The sequence below is a fragment of the Stegodyphus dumicola genome, chromosome 9 (assembly GCF_044657685.1).
Source record: "Stegodyphus dumicola isolate Sdum_Otavi_A_Nest chromosome 9, ASM4465768v1".
NCBI lineage: Eukaryota > Metazoa > Arthropoda > Arachnida > Araneae > Eresidae > Stegodyphus > Stegodyphus dumicola.
Window position 1 is genome coordinate 183,658,804 of NC_140776.1, and position 24,847 is coordinate 183,683,650.

The 24,847-nt window shown below is 35.3% G+C and overlaps 1 protein-coding gene across 5 annotated transcripts in view; it reads left to right on the forward strand.

Annotated features, from left to right (window-relative positions):
- The window catches only part of LOC118204755 (high affinity cationic amino acid transporter 1-like), a 117,004-nt gene that overhangs the window by 42,500 nt on the left and 49,657 nt on the right, over positions 1-24,847 (forward strand). Inside the window, exons 1-2 of one of the 5 annotated variants that reach the window (XM_085824450.1) lie at positions 9,363-9,596; positions 18,183-18,353. The exons of 1 other annotated variant lie outside the window; for it this stretch is intronic. The gene's annotated coding sequence lies outside the window, so the exon portion shown is untranslated. Of the gene's footprint in view, positions 1-9,362; positions 9,597-18,182; positions 18,354-24,134; positions 24,239-24,847 lie in introns of those variants that run through there. 3 more of the 5 variants (XM_085824449.1, XM_085824453.1, XM_085824454.1) reach the window with 3 other exon arrangements.

The following is a 24,847-nucleotide window of genomic DNA, read 5'->3' on the forward strand; positions in this document are numbered from 1 at the left end:
TAATAAATAATTTTTTATGAAGTTTTTACTGGTAAGTTTTCAGGAAAAGCTATAAGTTGCATTAATTTGCTATGCTTATGTTTTCTTCTTACTTTTTCAGCAAAGATTTATTAGTTAATAAAAAAAATGTGAAAGTAAAAATTATCCTTCTTTACATCTTGCGCTCACAAATTATTATGGGAATATCTATTCACAGTTATTAAAGCCTGACAAAAGCATGTCTGCGATGTTATCGTCATGCGATGATTTGTAGATACTTTATTTTTTACCACGATATTTTCGACGACGATGTTTTCAAACAGCGAAGTTTCTGAACCGCTTTATTTTCGACGACGATGTTTTGTACCACGATGTTTTAGAACTGCGATGTTTTCTCCCACGATGTTTTGTAGCACGACGTTTTCGCCTTGCGTTGTTTTCTCTGCGACGTTTTCGTCCGCGATGTTTTTGCCGCGATGTTTTCGGCTGTAACCACATGGAGAAAACTACAGAAACTCACTTACAACAGCTTGTTTGCCGTGTCCCGGTCGACCTACGTTGCTGAAGGATTTTATCACTTGGTGTTACCCGGAGGAGAGATGCCTTAATAGCGGAAGTTAATGACAGGCGCTTCAAGTGAAAAGTTTTGAAATGCGGCAATCTCACGATCGTCAGAATCCCGTTATATGCAAGAGATTTTAAACATGTGCAGAAAGACCAGCCTTGCTATCAATAGCACTTCAAAAAGTTGAAAACGTTCTGTTCTCTTACACGTGTTACATAATTGATCTGAAATTTTGTCTTAAATGATACACGTATAAAAACGTTTGTGTGTGAAAGGAGCTATTGGATAAGTCTAGCAAAAGAATTAAATTGAGCACTATTTTCAGCAAGTTTTCATTTAAATTGTTTTATGCATTTATTTTGGATTATACAGTATGAATAATTACAAATCTTTTAATTTTACTTCTGTTTTTAGTTTGTTTTGTTATAAAGCGTGCGTTGAGTTCAGTGTGCATTTCTTTAGGATAATATCTGCCGGAGATATGAATTTGAAACCGTAAATGCGCATTGGTGCATTTAAGTAAAGAATGTGAAACTAATTGCTCATTTATGAAAGAAATGATGTTTTCTAAATTAACAGATATTTTATTTTGTAACCGTATTCTTGCACATTAAAGTTACAATACTTTATTAATACGTTCTGTATTAAGTTCGTGTTGGGCATTTAATGTTTCAAATATGAGTAATTAATCATGTATGTTCCTTAGTTGGTGCGAGTTTTATGTGTATAATTAAATCTAATTATTCAGATTCTGAGAGCAGTTTATTCTTGAAAGCTTCAATGATATATTTTTCAGTAGTTAAACCAAGTATAAACTATGTAATAGTTTCGCTTAAATTTAATTTTAGAAGGTAAGTCATGAACACAAAAATTAGCACCTCGCTTTATAAAATGTGTACACTCTGCACACAAAAATGGGGTGGGGAAGTTCTGTAGAGCTGCCTGACGAAATTTCATTTGTGTTTTTCATGTCTTGAAGGCGCGACATAGGATATGCGTAAATTAGATTTATATATAATATTATTCAATCATAGGTATTTTGACACAAAATCGGATTTTTTCTGAAATGTCATGCCAATTTTATTTTCCATATTTCGACTTTCGACTCAAATTATGCCTAAATATTCAGTTTCGTAAAATTTGGTGAAAAACTTACTGAGAAATTTAAAAATTTATCTTGGCGCACTTGTTTCAGTTTTCGCCAAAATAATTCACCTGGTGAAATTCTTAATTTATGGTAACCTATTTTCCTTTCCCTTTCACTGTGCACGATCGGGAAAAAAAGGCGCATTATTCAGTCTTTCAAATAGTTTTAACAATGTGCCTAATCTAATAGCTTATAATACCAGTAGATTATAACAAATATGCCAAATTTCAAAACCCGCCAGTATATAAATTTACGTATATCTTCGGAAATTTTGAACAATTTGAAACTCTTAATATTTTGCAGGTATGCTTAGAAATGCATCTACTTTAAGGTGATGGAAAGAATTTTATAAGTTATCATTCAAAACACTTTTCGAAAAATTTATAAAAATTGCTGAAAAATACAAGCTTTAAAAATAAATCCGAAAATATCTACGAATTTTATTTGGACTGAACCTAAATTTCAAATTGTTAAAGAAGGTATCAAATAAGTTTCATAAAAAAGAGATATTAATAAATATATACTAAATTCAATTAACATTGAGGAGCTAAGATTTCGAGAGCTAATTTTTTAAAAACTACACTCGCGATTTTTGCGAAACTTTCACTTTGATATAATTTGAATCGTAGGATTGACATCTGGAAAATTATCGGTATGTCTTTTCAGAAAAAGCCCGATTTTCTGTCAAAATACCTATGTTAGAACAGCTCTTTCGAACCATGAAAAATGCAAATTAAATTTAATCAATCGGCCCAGTAGAACGGGAGATATAGAACTGTCCCCTTTTTACTTCCTTGTGCGAAGTAAAGGAACTGTTGTAATCACGAAAAATTCCTGGTGTCATATTTCAACGAAAATCATTATTCTGACCGCTATCGATTGCACTTTAATTATGTTTTTGCGTGACATTTGTACGTATAGTTGTACGTATACTTTTTACTTCCTTGTGCGAAGTAAAGGAACTATTGTATTCACGAAAAATTCCTGGTGTCATATTTCGACGAAAATCAGTATTCTGACCGCTATCGATTGCACTTTAATTATGTTTTTGCGTGACATTTGTACGTAAAGACAGAATAAAGGACTGTTATTCCCCAAACGGGATAGTAAAATTTATTTAAATTGGAGTTTTTCGTGAGTTCTTTACGTATGTACGTATGTATGTATGTATCTCACATAATTCAGTAATGAGTAGCCCAGAACGTTAAAATTCTGCATATAGGACTGCTATAACGTACTCGTGCACCTTCCTTTTTTGGTTGCAGTCGGTCGCACCAAATGTGTATATATATAAGTATATATATACACGTTTGGTAGATATACACGTTTGGTGCGTATATATATATATATATATAAACTCATGCAAGAAAACTCATGCACAAGAATCATGAGTTCCCCTAAGAAGCACTAAGTACTGTGGCCATAGTATGGGGCTAATCTGTCATAATGAACGACCTTGGGTTTGGAACTGGGGAACTTACGGATCCGTATCACGACGTCGTTCAGTCTGTTGAGGACTGTATAGGGACCTTCCCAATGCGACTGCAGTTTAGGAGAAACACCCTTACGACGACTCGGATTCCAGAGCCACACCTTGTTTTCCTGGAATTGATGTTCGGTGGCTCTTGCGTCGTATCTCTTCTTCATCCTGTTCGTCGAGATGTTGATCCGCTCTCGAGCAAACCTGTGTACTGTTTCCAACCGGGCCTGGAGGTCTTACACGTACTCCTGAGGCAAGAAATGTACATCCGGTGGGCGGCCGAAGAGCAGGTCATTTAGAAGACAGAGATCGCGACCGAAGAGCATCTGTGTTGGAGAATAGCCGGTGCTTTCGTGGACGGCACTACTGTAAGCAAGCAGGAACACGTGCATCTTGCAATCCCAGTCTTCTTGGTTCTTGGACACCCTAAGCGAGAGGTGATTCAGGAATGTGCGGTTAAACGTCTCCACCATGCCATCAGACTGCGGGTGTAACGGGGTCGATATATATATATATATATATATATCGACCCCGATCGATATATATGCGATATATATATATCGATATATATCGATCGATATATCGATATATATATATCGCATATATAATTTATTTACTAAAGAAATATTGATTATATTATCTCCTAAGATTAATTTTAGTAGAATTATCTAAAAAGAGTGAACCCATAGTTAGCAAATTTAATTCCGAAAATTGTTTTAAAGTAACTTAAATGTAAATTGTTAAAAGTGTTTAACGGGGACTTTAATTAAATCACGAATAACAAAATTTCAATTGTAAAAAGAAATTAAATTAAAAGCAAGTAATCATTGCCATTTCGAGCTATGCCATAGAATAACCCGATTTCGCACTAAGTGAATTTAAGATCATACAACATTTCTATATATATATATAATTTACCTACTAAACAAAATTGATTACAGTAAACGTCCCTCAAGAATTCCTAGTCCCTCCCACACCATAAATTACACAAGTCTTACCGACTGATATAATTCAAAGCCCCCGCTGCCGCTAAAGAATTTTCTGAACACAACACTTCTGAGTCAGACGCGAAGAGAACACTTTGCCCACTCCCAACTAGAAAGAACGTAAGTTAATTAATGCTTTTTCTGGCCTTTATATCGTCATGTACATTCACTTTTCTTATTATATATATTTTTTGATTTGCTTTTTCAAAGATTGCATTATTTTTCTTATATTTAGTAATTTTCTAATGTTTATTTCAACTACTTTGAATTATATTTCATAATGACAATTTCCAATGTTGAATTTTTACAAATAATATTGAACTCAAATGCATAAACACGAGGGTGTCGGGGAATGCTTACTCGAGCAATGTCACCTTTACTGCAATTGCTTTTCACTCAAAATTGAATTAGCTAAAATACTTAATTAGAATAAGTTCTTTGGATCTCTGCATTAGTTCCCTTCTGTTCACAGAAATGTTTGGCCTGACTTGAATTGCCAGTTTGGCTTCGCCTTATTGCTCGAGTAAAGGACGAAATATATATTTATAATAATAAAATTCCATAGTCAAGAATACACGTAAATTTCTAACTGTATGTTCTTTTCATATTTAATGGCGACGTTCTCTAATTTGAAAGTACGTGGAATTAAATCCACAGCCCCGTAGTCAAGTTGTTTTTCTCGCTTTTTCTACACTTACAGTTTTAGAATGTTCTCGAGATATTTAAAGCGAACTGGATTGGCTGACGAGGCTGACGTCATTTCTTGGAAGCTCCGCCTTTCCAGAGGCTATAAAAGGACTCGCAAAAGGAATATCGGGGCTTTTTCTTAAATGTCACGATGCAGTAAACTTCATACAAAAAGTTATTAGTAATTCTTTTATTTACTCCGGATATCTGATTTTTGTAACTACTATTTTCTCCTGAATAATAAATAATGGATCCTGTTTTTTAAACTTATCGACTGATTATTTAAGCTACGACTACATTTATGATTCTTCAGCATTCTATTTATTCCGGACAAAAGCTGGTACATCACATATATATATATATATATGTTATATAAGATAAAAATATATGAATCAAAATTATAGTTTATTTTCATTAATTCTTCCTCTTTATTCTAAAATCGTAATAACTTCTCCGCATTGCGTCATTTCTAGGTCACTCTATGGCCCGCGCAGCTCTGATGACGTAATAATTGAGAACTGAAACTGCCATTGTAAACCAAAACTTTTCTCTTTGCCGTGCTTCCATGTTTCATAACTACGCACTTCACCTTTTGCTCTCTACTGTGCTAAGATATAATTTCGCTGGCTTGCTTTCTATCTCAACAATATCAAAAATGTAAATCTTCTGTGGAAAGGCACGATTAGAGTGCCAAGTGATTGTGGCCACAAACATCATTTGCCAATAAAAATGGAATTAAAACTGCCTCGACTGCCAAGTTCTTTAGATATTACCAAGTTAGCATTATTAGCATACTACGCAATCAAAATCTTCTTCAATATGGGTCTAATCACGCATCTACAGAGGTCAGTCTTTTCCTTTGCTTTTATTATGACACATATATATATATAATTAAAGAAAGGAGATCTCTCTGTTACTCGGCTCGGTGCTCTCAATTTCTTTTTATTCTTATATTTTGGTAAATTGTGCGTCTTTTGCTTTAAAAATTATTGAATTATGTTAGTTTTATCTTCCGGTTAAGGTTTTTACTTCTTTAGTTAATCTGCATGTAATTTTGTAGAATTATCAACAATTTAAAAGTTGTTTAAGTGCGGCTAAGCCTAATTTTTGTTTACTATAGCAGCCATCTTTGTTTACATTTGAAACTTGGCAGAATCGTGAATTTCTGCGCCTTCAATATTTTTCTTACTGTGTAGGACTGAAGTAAACTTTAGTTGCGTACACCGAAAAATCTGCATTAATCCTGCTGTCCGAATTGCTTGTTTTTGCATAGAAATTCTAATTTTGATTGCAAAAATTGTTTCTTAATTGTTTTAACTGTATTTGGTGTTTTATTTTTTTCTACATTTTTTTAAGTTTTAATGAAAATATTTTGAGGTGTTCTATGCATTTTTGCCTTCCCGCGAAGTGAGAACTGAATTAATTGATGACAAATCTAATGAAATTCAAGGAAATAAATTTAAATAAAATGCAGCAAAAAATGCATATAGTTTAATATTCTATAAAAGGAAGTCATGTGGTGTTCACATCAGATTTTTCATTAAATATTATGACTAACATCTTGTGCCTTATTATATATATATGTAAATATATTGTTACGAAATGTAAAGGCGCGGTAAGATAGCTTCCCCGAAAAGCAGTTTTAGGGTTGCCATAAAATAGCAAGGAGGACAGGGTTGCCACATTTGGCGAGAAATTGCCCATTTGGCGACAAAATTGGCGATATACCATGGACGGTTGGAGAACCTTCTGGAACGAATTCTTACCGGTTTAGTCCAGAATGTTCCCGAACATAAGCCGAAAGCTATATAAACCGTGCTGGTCTGCAGTCAGAAAGTGTGCTTCATCGAGAGGAAGTGTGTCTCTCATCGAGAGTGTGTGTGCCTCGTCTAGCGAGTCAAACCCTGCGAAGTCGATCGAGTTGACAGCCGGGCAGCGAGTGCCGAGTGGATCGTCGAGTCCACCGAAGGAGTCTGTTTGTGTACCGCGGTTAGTGCATCGTCGAGAGAGCGTGTTGAGCTCCGGGAAAGACTGAACCGAAGAGTCAGGAACTGTGCTCGTGTGCCGTCGGGTGCATCGAGAGTTGTAGCGGGGAGAGTCTCGAGAGTACGTGGAGTTCCGAGAACGACCAAGCAGAGTCGGGAACTGTACTCCGGAAAGCAGAGTCGGCTGCTTTGCAGGAAGCTGTCTCCACTGTGATAGCCTGATAACCTGAAGGCAGTGTCGCTGATCGTGTCAGCGTGTTTATAGTAGATCTTCGACGACTGTAAAACGTGTTTTGGAGCTGTCCTGACAATACTGGCAAATAAAGTGTATTTCCATACTTCATAAAGTATCGTCGTTATTCACTCCAAATCTACACGAACCCCGTACGAACGTGAAGGAAGAAAATTGTATGTATGTATTATATTATATATATATGCTTTGGCAGCAGTGATATCATTCCTCATGACAACACACACTAGTATTTTAAAGCGGGTTTTAACTATATTTGGTGTTTTAGGTTTTTCTGTATTTTACAATTTTTAATGAACATGTTTTGAGTTTTCATGTACAGGGGTTGGACAAAAATATGGAAACACCTTTAAAAAAACATGTTTCTTTGCTTAATATGGTGTAGGAAAGCCGTTGGCATCCAAAACAGCTTGCAGTCTTCTCGGAATGGATAAATACAGTTCCTGTGTGTTTGTCAAGGGAATATTATACCATTCTTCCTGAAAAACGGTGGCAAGTTCAGATAACGATGGCGGTGGATAACGAGAACGCTATTTCCGTTCCAATGTAGACCACAAAGGTTCGATAATATTCAGGTCTGGTGACTGTGTTGGCCAGAGGAGATGGGACAACTCATCCTCGTGCTCAGAAAACCAGTCCTGGACAATGTGAGCTGTGTGAACAGGAGCTTTGTCGTCTTGGAAGACACCATCACCATCGGGGAACAAAGTTTGTAGCATGGGATGAACTTGATCGGTCAAAATAAGTCTTGGCAGTCATGTGCCCTGACACAGTTATCATGGGGCTAGCAGAGAACCACGATATAGCTGCCCAAACCATAACAGAACCCCAGCCATGTTTCACTCTTGGCAACAAGCAATCTGTATTATAGGCTTGAGATGGCGTTCTCCAGACGTAAACTCGGCCAGAAGTGGGAAACAATGTAAAAGAAGACTCGTCAGACCATTGGTAAACAATGTAAAAGAAGACTCGCTTCCACTGCTCTATAGTCCAGGCTTTATGACTTAAACACCACCTTTTCCTGTTACGGGCATTAACATCACCGATGAGTGCCTTCTCAATTGCAGCACGGCCAGCAATTTCCTGTTTATGAAGCTCCTTCTAATTGTTTTGGTACTCACAGGGTTCGGTAACACAACATTCATTTCAGCAGTAACTTTTGCAGCTGTGGTCTTCTTATTTTTCGTCACAATCGCCTTTAATGATCGTCTGTCACGATCACTCAGGACACACTTTCGTCCGCGCTGTGATTTAGCAAATGATGTTTTTCCGCTTTTCAAATATGCGGAATAAATCTTCGATACAGTACCTCTTGAAACACCAAACACCTCGGCTACCTTGCTTACGGAAGCACCTACCATACGTGCTCCAACAACTTGCCCACGTTCGAAGTCTGTTAACTCTGACATAATGCAATGACAACCTCACATAACAGTACTCCACAACAACTGAACTCTTTAGCACATTTACGAAGTTGTATAGGTGGCGTCAGTAGTCAAAAACGCCAGCGCCCCCTACATATTTCATTAAAATCAATCTTTCTTTTCAAACATGCATTTCACAAGGTGTTTCCATATTTTTGTCCATCCACTGTATCTTTTCCTTGCCGCGAAGTGAGAACTCAATCAATTGAATGAGTAATCTATCTCTAATGAAATTCGAGGAAATAAATTTAAATGAAATGGAGCAGAAAATGCGTACAATTTAACATTCCGTACAAGGAAGTCATGTGGTGTCCGCATCGGATTTCGTGTGTGTGTGCAGAGTGTACATTCTCAACTCTATGTATGCAACATCATATCAAACATATTTATGAAATGGATCAAAGAAAACAACAGAGAATGCAAGTTCAGTTACCATTTTTCAGGATCAATATTGCAATTAATATCACCTGACAAATGAAACACTCTGCTACATAAACCTGATATGGAACGTATAAGATAACGGTTATTTGAATTGGAACCATCCACTTGGCAACCGTTATTTTAAATGTATATTTCTCCTAGTTCGCTGTCATTATCACCAACACAATTTCCACCATCAAAACTTACGAAACGAAAATTACTCGCAAGTAAAGATTAGCCAAACTTTAATAATATTCTAAAAGGCCTAAAGACAACTAAGATAAAAAAATACAATGGAAATCATTGAATCGTCAAATCAGTGAAGGTGCTGATATAAATCGGCTTCGGTATTATGTCATTGGCATCTTACAGTTAGTTAGTTATCTTGAGATCAAAGTCATTGAACAGTGAAACGATACTCGTATTTTAAAGTTTAAATTTAACTGTTCATTTCATATTCTTATTTCCTGTAATTGCTGACATTTTAATTGAGCTTTGTTCTGAAGATGAAATATAATCGAATGTGTAAAAATATGCAAAATCGAGTAAAGAGAAAAGTTGGAATGAGGTTATATTGATTAGGAACGCCCATCAACTGTCTATGCGTCACACACTACTCTAATTTTTGTCGAGATTTGGAGAAGGTGGTAACTTATTCAGCACCTTTATTTAGGTAAGTCAAATTTAAAAATCTTCAGTGGTTAAGAAAATTAATTTTTATTGAGAGCTATCGTGCATGTTAGCATTTTTGACTTAAAAGTAACATTTGAATTTGAGCCCTTTTTCTGAGTCTTGAGAGAAGTTGTATTGTACTGTAGTCTCGACTCAGCCATTGAAGTTGCACTGGGAGGCCCTGTGTTTTCTTTTAATTTGTTATTTTGCAGATACGGATACAAATTTGAATTTATTTATTTTTTAGCAAGAGTAATTCTCGCTATGAGCTGTAACAATAAGTGTTTAGCTAAACGTGAATATGTGATAAACTAATAACTCATTAACTGAATGTTTCTTGCAGATATGGTGTTTCATGCAGTGCTATTTCTGTATCTCCTGTCAGAGAGTTTATTTTGATATACCGTATTTATGCGAATCTGAATCTAATGCGCATCCCCATTTTAAAACTTTAAATAATAAAAAAATTGTTTGTCGGCGAATGTAATGCGCATCAATGAGGAATTTATTGAATCTTATTTTATACAACAATGGATTTGTATATAAACTATCAATTAATGGTATGATAATTTTATTTAAATTTAGATACAATATTTTATACAACAATGGATTTATACATAAAGTAGCAGAACATAGATTTAACCTATTAGTGGGCTATTGTCATGTGAAACAATCATTGTTAATTAGCACCGTATATAGTATTTCGTTATTAGTACCGTATATACGGTACCTATCGTAAAATATGAGCATGAAATAAATCGTAACATTTCTATCTAGCTAACAGTTTCTTCAATCAGTGCTTAATAGTAAACGTCTTTACTCACTAATGTTTTCATCACTGGAATCCTCGCAGCTCTCTTCGTCAGAAGCAGATTCATTTCTTCTTTCCTCATCATCGTCATCGTCATCCTCGGCGTTCCAGAGTACGTCATCGTGACTGCCATTCAATGAATTTGAAATGCAGCATTTCTTGAAAGATTTTACAATCAAAGATGTTCAAAGATCTACAAAGATCTTCCTTTGGGAGGGCCAGTGAATTTCTTTCTACTAGCTTTAGTTGCAAACAGTGCCAATTTCTGTTGCCGCCACAAGCGAACATTGCTCTCAGCTACGTTGAACTCTCTCCCTGCCTTTCTATTGCCATTTTTTTTCAGCATAAAGAATTACTTTACGTTTGAAAGTAGCGTCATATGATATTCTTCTCTGTTTGCCCTCCATTTCGTGACTACGTACTCTGCAGTTTGTATCCTCTATGCAATAATGTGTCAACGATAAATGTAACGGTAAATGTAGTCGAGAAATTTGGTTGACGTCATCGGCGAACTTTGCACTCGAATCTAATGCGCCATCGAATCTAATGCGCACCCCAATTTTGAGTACTACATTTGGCCAAAAACGATGCGCATTAGATTCGTGTAAATACGGTATATGTAACTTGCCTAATCATTTTGCGCGTAGCTCGCCGATGTATATTACTTAATCAGCAAAATGTGTAATACAATGTCAACGAGTTACATCTATTACATATTTTGCTGGCAGCGAATTGTCGCCCTCCCCACCCGGGCTAAAATCAACTTGTACCCACAGATATATTAAAACTAAACAACATTTCATTTTATCCGCTCTTTGGTGTGTTCAACTCAAGTTAAACTCAAAAGGAAAGGCTGATTAACTTATCGACAATAACATTAGCAGGTTTAAGCAATCTCCCTTTTAGTATTATAGTTACCAATAGCGAGTTCCTCTCAAGTATTATAATTGCATGTTCGTACCAACTAATAACTTAAAGGCATTCATTAAACTCGAATTGGCATATATGAAAAATGCAGCCTCATACAAATACAACTGGTGCTAAATTATCCGTTTACAAATTTAGGCGATCTGTCTTTTAGTATTAGTTACCAAAAACAAGTTTCTCTTAAACATTACACCGGGTTGTTTCTATCAGCTAATGATCTAAAGTCATTTACTAAACTTGAATAGACAAATGTGAAAAGCGCAGAGTTAGAAAAATACGGGTACTAGTAGAAGCTAAGCGCACACCTCTGTAGTACCATAGGTGATTGAAGTACAGTAAGACCCCGCTTAACGCGGGGGATACGCTCCATCAAAGTAGAGCGTAATGCGAAACAGCGCTAAACGAGGCTATCTTTACATGTAAATATTGGGGTTAGGGGAAGATGGCTAGGAAATTGGTTAGGTATTAAATTTAAAAAGTATGTTTTTTTTTTAATAAAAATAAAACCAAACATTTATTTCTTAAAGCCCAAATTAATACCACATTATTATTTCTTGCAAAAATAAAAACAAAATATAAATAACAAAACGAATATTCTTAAAAAAAACAAATAAAATTCTCAGTCAGTCATATTTAGTTAGCCTTCCGCGTTTTCAGTGTTCTGCCTTTTTGTGACAAAAGCATCTAATGTTGTTTGCCTTTTTCTTTTGCGTTGTTCTCTTAAAAGTTCTTCATAAACGGATAGAGCATCTCTAACACCACGCCTTACTTTTGAGCTCCTGTCAAAATTCGGATCATTTTCAATGAATTGATCCATTATTTCAGTTATGGTAGACAAACTCCTTTTTACAAACGCCATCGAAAGTTCTTTTTGCTCTTCTTCTGAATCACTGCTGTCAACATTTTTGTTTTCTTCTTGTTCAGTTAATTCCTTGAGCTCATCATTAGAAAGACTAGCCGCTGCTTCTTGAATTATTTCTTCGACATCTTCCACATTTACCCCTTCAAAATATGTCTGTACAATACCGCACCAAACAAGAAATACAAGTACACTCTTTCGGATATGTATTTGAAACCTATCGCTGCATAATATTTCGGGGAATCCCCGTATGCTGCGAGCGATTTCGTGGAATCCCCGGGTTGAAATAAAAGAGCGCTAAACCGAAACAGCGCTAAACGAAACAGCGTTAAGCGGGGTCTTACTGTATTGCTGAACCTAGGTAACTGCTAAGCTCCTACTCCCAATTTTGAGAGAGAACACTCCGACGGCTCTCCAAAGCTCTCCCAACCCCTCTTCCCCTAACACCAACTTCTCGGAAGGACTTTCAGCTTGCCGTGTATTTTGAGTGTCCTCACACCACACGGATACTATATTCTCACAAATATCCATAACTTCTCCGGGATTCAAATCCAAGCCCATCGGTAGAGCAGTCATTGTCATTAACCACTATACTAACCACTATAATGGATGGTCTGTTTTAAGCATAGTAGCATAGAAAAATAATAAAGAGAAGAGACTGTTCTTGAAAACCTGAGCAGTTGAGGCGTCTAAAATCGAAGTGTTCGTTCAAATATCCTTTCTAAAGCGGAAGGTGTATCAGGTTATAGTGTTGCGAGACCCCAACTTGTCAGCAACAGTGGTAGTGACTGCTATGAACTGTAAATTACACAAACTCGTAAGAAGGGTTTAAATCCCTTTTTATTCCACTTTAGAAATAACAGCTGCGTTCACTTGACGCTCACAAACTACGCCGACCCGGCGGTTTAACAAAACAGAAATGTGAAACTAAAAATAAATGACAGGATGAATAAATAACGAGATCACTACCTACGAGGCTCTAAAATCGTAACTAACTTAACCGCGTTCTAAGATACAGATGAGATTCAGCAAGCTTATACTGATTAAGCAGTTGAAGATTCAACGAACTGCCGAAATAGGCACACAGGCCGAAACGCGCGGTTCTTAAATTTCTACCTAGCAACCTTCACGCTCGCGATTCAAGAAGAAACAAAAAGAAACAATTCAAAAGATTACAAACTCGTTTCCCTTCTATTTAAACTCAACTTACTTCTGCTGAAATTTGAATGTACTGCGCTTTCTACTACAATTTACATACTCTGACACTGGCAATTCTAGGGGAAAGTAAAGGCTTGACAGGAAAGATAGCTTAAAATAAATGTTAGTTAAAATAAATATAAACCCTACAAGGTAACTCCTTGGAAGTCTCGCCCATCAGCAATGCATTATGGAGTGTGTGAATTGCCACCGAAATGATCATTTGGGAAAAACAAAAAAACAATTTAGATCCAATTGTACCTTTCGAAAGAAAGTGAAATTGTTGAGACTATATATTGCGAAAGACATATTAAAACATTTTAATAAAATAATAAAGATGCAGTGATGTTAGACTTGAAAATATCCAGCCCGAGCCCTCTAGATACATAGAAGTATATCTCTGATCTTGGCCCTAAGATATCCATTTTTATTGCGTGTTTTCTAAAGGGTATAAGATTATCCGAAGCCTTATCACATGTTTCCTCTCTGTCAAATCATAATCAAAAAATGTAATGACCAGGATCACCCCATTCCCTACATACGCAGAGATCTGTAGGGCAGCGGTGCCCAACCTTGTGCTCGCCGATCGTTTTGTATGTGCTCGCCAGCCCGATTAGCTACTACGAACAAAAAATATTTTTAAAATAACCATTCATTTATATTTCTTAATTGTTAAAATATGGTAAGTATTTACAGTCATAAGAGATATCTTGCAAGACGTTATAAAATAATTGATTGCTGACCGATGAACTTGATAGCAAACATGGAATCTTATTGCTCCATTCCGATGTTTAGATGGCTCAGCAGGGGAAAAATACTTCAACGGTTTGTAGAATTTCTTTCGCCAATAAAGCAGTTTTGGGAATCCGGAAACGAAAGTTATAAAGAATTGGACGATAATAATTGGTTATCCGATATGTATTTTCTCACGGATATAACAGCTAAACTGAACAAACTGAACGAAGATCTCCAGGGTAAAGAAAAAAAACCTTTTTTAATTGACTGGAACTGTAACTGCTTTTCAGATAAAGTTAAATTTGCGGATAAATCAGATGAAAGAAAAAAAAAATTCACCCATTTTTCAGAATTTATCAAGCCATATTAATAACCACACAAGGCAACTGAAACAAAGAAATGCTCAGAAAACCTAAATGCACTGAAAAATAATTTTGAACTCCACTTCTCTGATTTCCATACAGTTCAACCAATATTATTATTCATCTCAAACCCACTCGCCGGAATTAATATTTCAGATGTATCACATAAGATTGGAAATATGCTTAACAAAAATGTTGATACTAATTCAGAAGTCAAACAACAAAAATCAGCGTTATACCTACAAAATTTTCACAGGACTAGTTTCGATGGTTTTACCGAACCATCATCTTCAGCTGCAAAACCGCAAATGAATCTATTGAATTTTGTAGGTATAACGCTGATTTTTGTTGTTTGACTTCTGAATTAGTATTTATTCGGCGTGTTATTATGTCTTAAAAATGTTGATGTTTTGGAAATGTGCTTGCCATTGGCCAAAATGTGCTCGCGAGAGACCAAAGGTTGGGCACCACTGCCGTAGGGTATATGCCTCTTTGTCATACAAGTGGAGCCATGCCCTGTGATAGTGAAGTGCCTGTTTCTCAGTTCTCGAGAAAAATTCGTGAACTCTTCTGCCTTGCACTCCAGGTCCCATTCTTATTGCCACTTTAGAGTAGACAACTGCATTTAAGGTAACTTTTATATGAGGTTTGGGCCACAGGTCTTGGATCACATCACTGTTGATGTTAGTCGTAGCATCCTTTGCAAGGAAGTCAGCCGCATCGTTACCGTCGTTCTCACTGTGGGTCTTCACCTAACTGACGAAAAATATTATTTCTGGGGGGGGGCGCTTATGGTATTTTGAATTTCTTCAAAAGTCGATTCTTATTGTTTCTGTTCTTCAAAGCGTATAAAGCTAAGCTGGCTGTATAAGGTCACTCTGACTGTATAAGGTAAGCTGGCAGATAGTATTGCCATTGTTCTGAAATTATTTGAAACAGCCTTATTCGCTGCAAATTGTATTGTTGAAAGTTCGGCCCAATACACCGAATTTTCTGGAGATAATTTTCTTTGCCATGTTGACGGAATCGAGGAAAGTGAGTATATTATCGATGCTGCACCCACTTCTCTATGAGTTTTAGAGTCGTCCGTATATACTCTTGGATAATCTAGACTATAAACTGATGACGCTTTCGTATTGATTATTAAGCACTCTATGAAATGGTAAATAAGTGGAATAGATGAAGGCTCATATTTTAACCCATAATAGGTGGTGTCATTCATGTAAGCATCTTTTTTTAACTGGAGTATTTTGGCCCCTGCTGCTTTCTTTGTCGCAGTTAAATGTAGCGGAGGTATCACAGTAAGAATACATAAAGAGTAATAGCTGTCATTCTATAGGGAGGAAAAGTTTCTTTTTCTTCCTTTCTGTCATATTCTCCGCACAAAATGCGGCCCCATAATTAACTATGCTCAATATTACCATTGTATATAAATTCTTTTGAATTATGGGGACTTAATCTCCAGTTGCTGCTTTGTATTTTTTATAGCAATTTAAATTCTGCGTCTCTGTAAGATTAATAAAATTAAGTTGGTTATCTCTAAGATGATAAGTAAAATTAAGTTGGTTGATGGGCACCTAGAAACTTCAAGACTAGGGTAATCTTCATCTTCTTTTCTAGATGAAGTTGGGCTTCCTTAAAAGCTTTTGCTCTGGTTTGTTAAAAAGTATAGCTTTGCACTTCTCCTGAGAAATGCCGAGATTCAATCTGTGGTATTTTATATTCAATTCTTTGAGAGAACATGTCACATTCTTTTCGAGGATATCTCCAGTTCTGCCACTAACAGCCAACGCAGTGTCGTCCGCGAACGCGAAGATCTTTTGTTTTTTTTTTGGGGGGGGGTGTCCGTGCGCTTTATTTAATAGCCATTAGCCTTATGCCACTACAAGGGCCGGAAGTGATCGCCCCCTATTGTGGAAGCACCTAATTTTATTCCTCCTTACAATACCAGTTATTTAGGTCGCTCGACCTCTTTCCCCTCAACCATGCCAAGGCATTAGCGAACTCCGCGGATCTTCGAGTTGTCATGACAACCTTTCCCGGGACTTGGAGGATTTCGCCTCCCGTCCCATGCTCTTCCGACCTGCTTTGGATATTGCTTTCACGTGACACGTGCCCGTAATCACCTCAGCTTTCACCTCTTTCACTCCTCAATTTCTGCGGCGGGAGGTCTTTGACTTCTACCTAGGCGAGGTTAAGAGTTGAAAGAAGTTTTCGTCCCTTTGTGGACTCCTTATCGATCTCTCGTACCTTTAAACCCTCAACGGTTCTCATTCCTTTTACTTTATTCATGCTTTTTTCTTAATTATTCAGTTTTTCTTAACGAAGTTGTGGAGGTAATTGCTGTTTTCAGCAAAGGTACTCCGGAAGCCATCGCCTTGGTCCCTTGGTTCCTAATAGGGGGCCACCATTGCCTTCTATGAAAGGAACGGGTAGTTACAACCACGCCTGCTTCAGGATTCGCACCTGGGCCCATCTCTACAGCAATCAGGATCGCTAACCACTTTACCGGCTGGGCGGCACGCAGACCTTCGTATATGACTTGAGAATTCGCACTTTTTAAAGTGTCGTTAAAAGTAAAGGCCCAGAAATCCGCTCTCAGGCAGTCCTTGTAATCCTCTAGTAAATGTTTTGCTGGTTAACATGTTATGAATGTGCTTTCTCTATTGTGCAATAATCTTTAAGAATAAGCAGAAGATTATTAGTATGGCAGTTGGCTTTGTTAGGGGCATACAACCCTGTTAAATTATCCGAAGCAGCGCGGCAGGCTTCTCTTCATTGAGTTTTAGTTAATCTATCTATCTTTAAATTGATGCAGATTTTTCATTATTTAATTTCTTCAAATATAATGCAAGACTCTAACATTTGGTGGCAACAGCTTGAAAAGCAAAACGTACATTTATAGCAAACCAACGCAAAATCGCAAAACGAAAACAATAGTCCTTCAGGAACAAAGCCCCCTTTGGACTAATAACCTCTTCGTCATACCATTTCGTCCTTCTACCTGTTAAAATGCTCGATTTCTTCAGGAATTCGACTTTTTGGGTAATTTTTCACATATCAGTAAAATGTGTTGTTCGATTCTTCTAGATCTCATCTGTGATTTTTAATTCTTGAGGAATTTTTAGCATATCTGGTCAACCCAGAAATCCGCACTCAGGTTGTTTTATATAATCGTGGAAATTAAAAGAGCGTTAAAATTTCACTTCAGTAACACAAATATTGTGCTTGAAAAGAAGCAATATACAAATCTTCGATAACTAATTATAGTTGGCCACTTGCACACAATTTTGGTTTTGATTCCGCAAAAATTCTCCATAAATTTCTTCATTTGAGGAATTTGAATTCTTTGAAACTTTTCTCATTCATAAAAATTTATCTTCTTTAGTTAGTAACATTAATTCCAATTCAGATTTTCGTTACGCTTGCTACGTTCATTTCTTTTTGCTCTGCCCATTGCTTTCAACATAAAACTGTAGTCGTTTCTCCCATCATTTCTAAACGCTTTTGCTCCTGAAAAAGAGATAATTTATATGTCTGATAGCCTTTGAAATAAACTGAGTTTTATTCGAAGCGAGACTCTGACTAAAGCTGCTGTTTTGCATAATTTTAAATGCACTATATTTACCTGCATATTACATGAATTAAATTATGTAACAAGGTAACTTTATTTTATTGTGTTTTTGCCTTTTATAGGCACCATTTGATGTTTCTTGTTCAAAAACATAACAGTTGTCCGACGTCATATTGGTTTCTGACTGCTTATCTGAAACAACTGCCGAATTTTCGAGGGAAAAAAATTCCAAAACTTGAATGAAAGAAATGGAACTTGAATGAAGGACTGCAATCTAAAATTTCTGTAGAAAGGTAGGAGTTCTTTTACCTAATCCCCATAATTTACAGATACCTTGTTTTCCAAAACTATTGTAAATTCTTCAAACTGAATTATCTTCGTTTTATTTAAGCTATTACTGAAGTTGAATTTTTAGAAAATTGCCCAGTTGATGTTCCGGTTAAAATACCTTAGATTAACTTGTGTTACATTGTCTCATTCAATTTACAGAATCTACTCATTCTTTAGCAATTTCTTTGTAAGTTAAACTCATTAGTTTTAGCTGCATTTGTTAAACCTTTTTGTACTTTACACATCCTGATCTTCGCATTTACTAAATGTCTAAAATCCAAGCATACAAACAAAATGTAAGACTTGAAAAGCAGCCTTTTGTGATACACAAATTAAAAATTCAACAAAAATTTAATCACTGCTATTTGCGATCTTATAATTTTGTCATTCCAGCTAATTTGAATTATGCTATTAATTTTCGTTCGAGGTCGGTCAATGATAGTGTAATAATTTAGCTTATTTTATTCAAATAACATCCTTTGAAAATTAAAGGAAATACATTAATTTTAAAATTTGAAACGAAAAAAATTATCCGTATTCATTCAGTGCATGAAGAAGCATCAACGGATATAACGTAAAGATATGTTTGACTTCCATGTATTAGTGAGTATAGTATTTATATTGGGCTACTGTGATCTAGAAAAACCGAAAATTTATGCGGAGAAGCAATCGAATGTAAACAAATTGCCTTGTGAAAGAAAAACACGGATGTAAAACGCCCCCATAATAGGCACGGGGATTAGGGATTATTCAATTATGGCAAAGCACACGAGGGCTATCTATAAAGGGAGGGATGCCTTCGTGGAGGACTTTCTAATGGAAAACTGGCTCGTATACACGTTACACATGGGGAAAACCACGAAAACGCCCATGCAGCCAGCCCGTTCGTGGGATTCGAACCTCGGACCGAACTACCATTGTTCAGCGTCTTTACCGCTCGGCCGCTGGTGGGCTTATAATAGGCACAGGGGAAAAGGTACTAAAAAATTGAGCAAGGCATATGATTGACAGTGCGATTTAGCTCAGTTCCGTCTCCAATTTTGATGGAAAGCACCCCTCCCACCTCTCTTTCCCTACCAGAACCACTCGAGAGGACTTTCGGCTTGCCGCATATTTAGAGTGCCTCCATGCCGCACTGACACTGTACATTTACAAACATCCATGCCTTTTCGAATCCGGGCCTTTCGGCACGGCAGTCAACGACGCTTACCGCTACACGGTTGGGCGGCGAAAGTGTCCTTAAACTGTACTATTCGTATTTTTTACGCCTTTGACGATATCCACAATATTATTTTCATAAATATCTATTCTAGAAATTACATAAACCCTGAAAATTGGCTTTTTAAAGCTTATATATTTAAAACCTAGGTAATTTGTATAAAAGAATAAAAGAGTGGAACAATCTCTTCGTTTACTGAAACGTTATTTATATTTCCTACGACTGCTTTGCTGAGAAGCAAATGCTGAACCATGATGCTAGTTCTACTGCAAAAACCCGATGTGAATTGCTGTCAACTCACTATAATACCGGAAACGACATCCACGGTTAACTCAAAATTATCATTAATCCGAGAGCAATGAAAAAAGCTTGCACACACAGAAAAGAGAAACAGCGCGAATTACAATTAAAAAGAAAAGTACTCTTAACTAGTTAGCTGTATTTTGAAGCAGTTTTATCCGGAAAAATAAGTTTGCTTAGTTTTAAATTAAATTAGTATTCAAAGTTATCTTTTTCTGCCTCGGGCACAACCTGTTTCTTTTCCTTCCTGTCAATGCTTGTATTTATTTCTTCTTCATTTCACGTTCCCCGTGCCATTTGTTTTTGTTTCATATTACTTTTGTATTTTGATAAGAGTCAGCGTTAAAGAAATATTAATAGCTTCTAAGCACATATAGTTGAGGATATAAACAACTTCCAAATACTGTGACATTACCTACTATTAATTGCTATTACACAATGCATTTTCGTTTTGGTATTTTCTGTAGAATTTTTATTGGACGCGGATGATTTGTGCATAGCAATGTTTCCTGCAATAGACAAAAACTTTAATACAGGATCCGTTTAATTCCCCTTCCTGGGCAATCTTGAGTTGATTGTATTTAATGTAAGTCCTCTCCCGAACTAAATGTTCACCTTAAATGAAAGTGTCGTTTTTACTTCCTTCTACGAAGCAAAAAGGAAGCATTGTAATCGCGAAAAGTTTCAGGCAGCATATTTCAACGAAAATATCCATTTTGACCGCTATCGAATGCAATTTAACGATATTTTTGCATGATACGCTTACGTAAGGACAGAATAAAAGACTCTTTCCACCAAAAAAATTATAAAATTGATTTAAAATGAATTCTGAAGAGAAATTTTTGTGATGTCTGTGCATACGTACATATCTCGCATAACTAAAAAATGAGTAGCGTCAGAATGTTGAAATTTTGTATATAGGAATGCTATAACATGTAGATGTGCACCTCTTACTTTGGTTGCAATCGGCCACACTAAAAGTATATAAATATATATATATATCCACTCTGTTGCTTGGCTCAGTGATCTTAGTTTCTTTATTCTTATATGTTTGTTGTGCATTTTTATTAAGTTGTGCATTTTTTGCTTTAAAAATGATTGAATTATGTTGTTCTTATCTTCCGATTAAGGTTTTTATGCCTTTAGCAAATCTGCATGCAATATTTTTAGAAGTATTAACAATTTAAAAGTTGTTTAAATGCAGCTAAGCCTAATCCTTTTTGCAATGGCGGCAATGTTTGTTTACATTTCAAACATCAGAATAGTAGATTTGTTGCCAATCTAGAGAAAGTTTGCAGCAACAAAGATAACACCTTTTATTATTGTGAATTAAATCATGCTTAATCCATTCTAGAATTTATTTGAGGAACTAAGTGTTAAAGATTTACTTCATAATTTTCAATACAGATATTTTGAGTTGTTATGTATTTTTGCCTTGTTGTGAAGTGAAAACTGAAATAATTGAATGAGAAATACCAAAATCGTCTGTGATAAACTGTTTCTTTCTTTCTTTTTTGTTGTTGTTTGCTTAAATTCTTTTATACATCGTTTTAGATTTATTATAATATTTGAATAGAACATGTGACAACGATTAGATAATTTTTCAGATGATATAAATTTTGTGCATTCTGAGTTACAACGTAAATGAAATGTAATGCTGTTAAGTGAACCTAGCGCCAGAGTGTCGCTATGGTAAACAATTATAGTGAATTTTAAAGAGTGCATTTATTCTATAGTGGTTTATACGCTATCGACAAAGTAGATTTATTTCAATAAGTTTAAATGAAATGCAAGAAAAAATGCATATAATTCAACATTCTGTACAAGAAAGTCATGGTGTACACATCAATTTTTTCTTTCTTAATTTCAGTGATAAATGTACATTTACTACTGAAATCAAAAGATCTCACTCATAAGTGCAAAACAGTGAATTTGTAAAATGTTTGCCTAGAGATAATTTTCATATGCAAGACACTCATTTATACATAAATGCAGGATTCAGGAAAAATACATATAAAATTTTGGATCTGATGAGATGATAATACTGGTGCTGGTGCATAAAAATGCAGAAGCAGTTATAGCTGACTGATATAGTTACGTATTTTTGAAGTGAATCTACATAGCCAAACCAGCACTAAAGGCATACCCACAGTAATTTTTCTTGAAATATCAATTTCACCGTAACTTTTTACTTCCTTGTACGAAGTAAAAAGGAAGTATTGTAATCGCAAAAAGCTTCAGGTAGCATATTTCAACTAATATATCCACTTTGACCGCTTTCGAATGCAATTTAAGGATGTTTTTGCGTGATATCTGTACGTAAGGACAGAATAAAATACTCTTTTCCTTCAAAAAAATTATAAAACTGCTTTAAAATTAATTCTGAAGAGAATTTTTCGTGGCGTCTGTACGAACGTATGTACGTACGTGCGTGCGTACGTACGTATCTCGCATAACTCAAAAACGAGTAGCCTCAGAACGTTGAAATTTTGTATATAGGACTGCTATAACATGCAGATGTGCACCTCGTATTTTGGTTGCAATCGGCCGCACCAAACGTATATAAATATATTTATATATATATCCAGTCTGTTACCCGGCTCAGTGATCTCACTTTCTTTACCCTTATATGTTTGTAAATTGTACATTTTTTGCTTTAAAAATGATTGAATTATGTTGTTTTATATCTTCCGGTTAAAGATATTATGTCTTTAGTAAATCTGTGTGCAATATTTTTAGAATTATCAGCAATTTTAAAGTTGTTTAATTGCCGCTAAGCCTGTTTCTAATGACGGCCATTGACGTTTACATTTGAAACAGGAGACTAGTTAGTGGCTTTGTTGCCAATCTAGAGAAACTTAGCTTCGCAACAACAAAGATAACGCCTTCATTTATTATTGCCAATTAAATCATGCTTAATTCTTTCTGGAATTTTTTCGAGGAAATAAGTGTTTAAGATTTACTTCGTAATTTTTAATATAGATATTTTGAGTTTTTATGTATTTTCGCCTTCTCGCGAAGTGAGACCTGAATTAATCAAATGAGAAATACTCAATCGTCTGTGAAAAACTGTTTCTTTTTTGTTTTCTTTGCTTAATTTCTTTTATACATCATTCTAGCTTTATTATAGTATTTGAATAGAACATGTGGCAACGATTAGATAATTCTATTCTTTAAATGATATAAATTTTGTGCATTATGAGTTATAATATGAACGAAATATATAAGTTACAGTTAACTTAGTTTCCGTTATATAATTATTATATAAGTCAACTGTTATATAATTATTAATACTGTTAAGCGAATCTAGCGCCAGAGTGTCGCTATGGTAAACAAATACTAGAGTGAATTTTAAAGAATGCATTTATTCTATTGTGGTTTATGCGCTGTCGGCGAAGTAGATTTAATTCAATCCAACAAGTTTAAATGAAATGCAAGAAAAAATGCGTATAATTTAATATTCCAATAGAAGGAAGTCATGTGGTGTACACATCAGATTTTTTTTTTTTTTTTTTTTTTTTTTTTGCATAAAAATACTCAACCAAATTCTCCTCTGCTAAGCGAATTTATTTGTAAGTAGTATTTAATAAATCTTTTAAAAGAGTCCCGCTGACGGCTTAAAAATAATAAAAATGTTTACTTTGCAAAGTTAGAATTTAAGAACTTTCGGTGTTCTATTAAAGCTTTTCTATAGAAAGACAGCATTCGTGATTTTTAACAAAACAGTTGTAAGGGACCTTCAACTTTTGATAAATTAAATAACCATATTCATATTCAAATGAAATACTTGAAATTTTAATCCACGATTCGATTACAAAAAAAAAATATCAAGCTATGCTAGACGAACATAAAACTGTGCTAGTCTGTGAAACTTTTTTAAAAAAAAAATTATTTAATACCTAATAATAAAAAAAAACTAAACTAAACGTTTCGTACGGTAAATAAAACTTTACATAACTAGGTTACAGAATTCAACGCTGATGTAAGACTCTGTGAATGACCATGAATTTCGCAGCTACTTAGGCTTATCAACTAATCAAGTATTCAAATATTCACTGAAGTATTGGAACAACTTTTTTTTTTTTTTTTATTTGAAATTTAGAACACGTTTTATTTATTTTGGTGTCCTCATTTTAGGCCGTCATTACATTTAATTTTTCACATTACAGATTTTATATGATTCGAACTGTTTATTCTACAGTGACGGGTTGGAATCTTCTCAATGACAAGTTGCTATTTTAACTGCGCTCGTGATTTGCAAATGGTACGCGTTACTTTTCTTATCTGATTTCAGCAGTAGCGCCTTTTTGCTGTCAACTATCGGTGGAAGTAAGTCTTTGAATCTAAGTTTAGATGCGGTATTAAAGTTCTGGGTATGTTTATGCGTGATGAAGGTTACAGACGTGTTATTATTTATAATCATTGCACATCTTTGTTTTTAATGTCGAACGTGTTTGTTTCGATTATGAAAGCTAAGTTATTATGACAGTGTTGTCGTAATACAGTAACAGTCTTCAGTGATTGCTTCATATTGTAAAAGACCATGAATATTACCATTCTAGCTTGGGTTTATATTAATTTTCAATCTTGTACAGTTATCTTAACATCCTGAATTTGTAGCATTTATTAATATTCAAAACAAAAAACAGTTTACGACATTTTTAATGAATGTCGTCCTGCCTCCAATACTTTCCCCAAATGTCGTTTTCGCTTCAGCAGTTAGCAGTGTTCTTCAAGGAAGCTGTAATAACGGCATCATATCCGTCTTCATGTTCGTTAATCTCTTTTTACTATTAGTAATAATAATAAATATCTTGATGATTAGAAGATAGCTGCGTAGATACATAAGATGACATTCTCAGACAGATGTGGCTGAATTCAACATAATTTTATTGCTGGATAAAGCAATTCTAGAGACGCAGTATTGATTCACATATC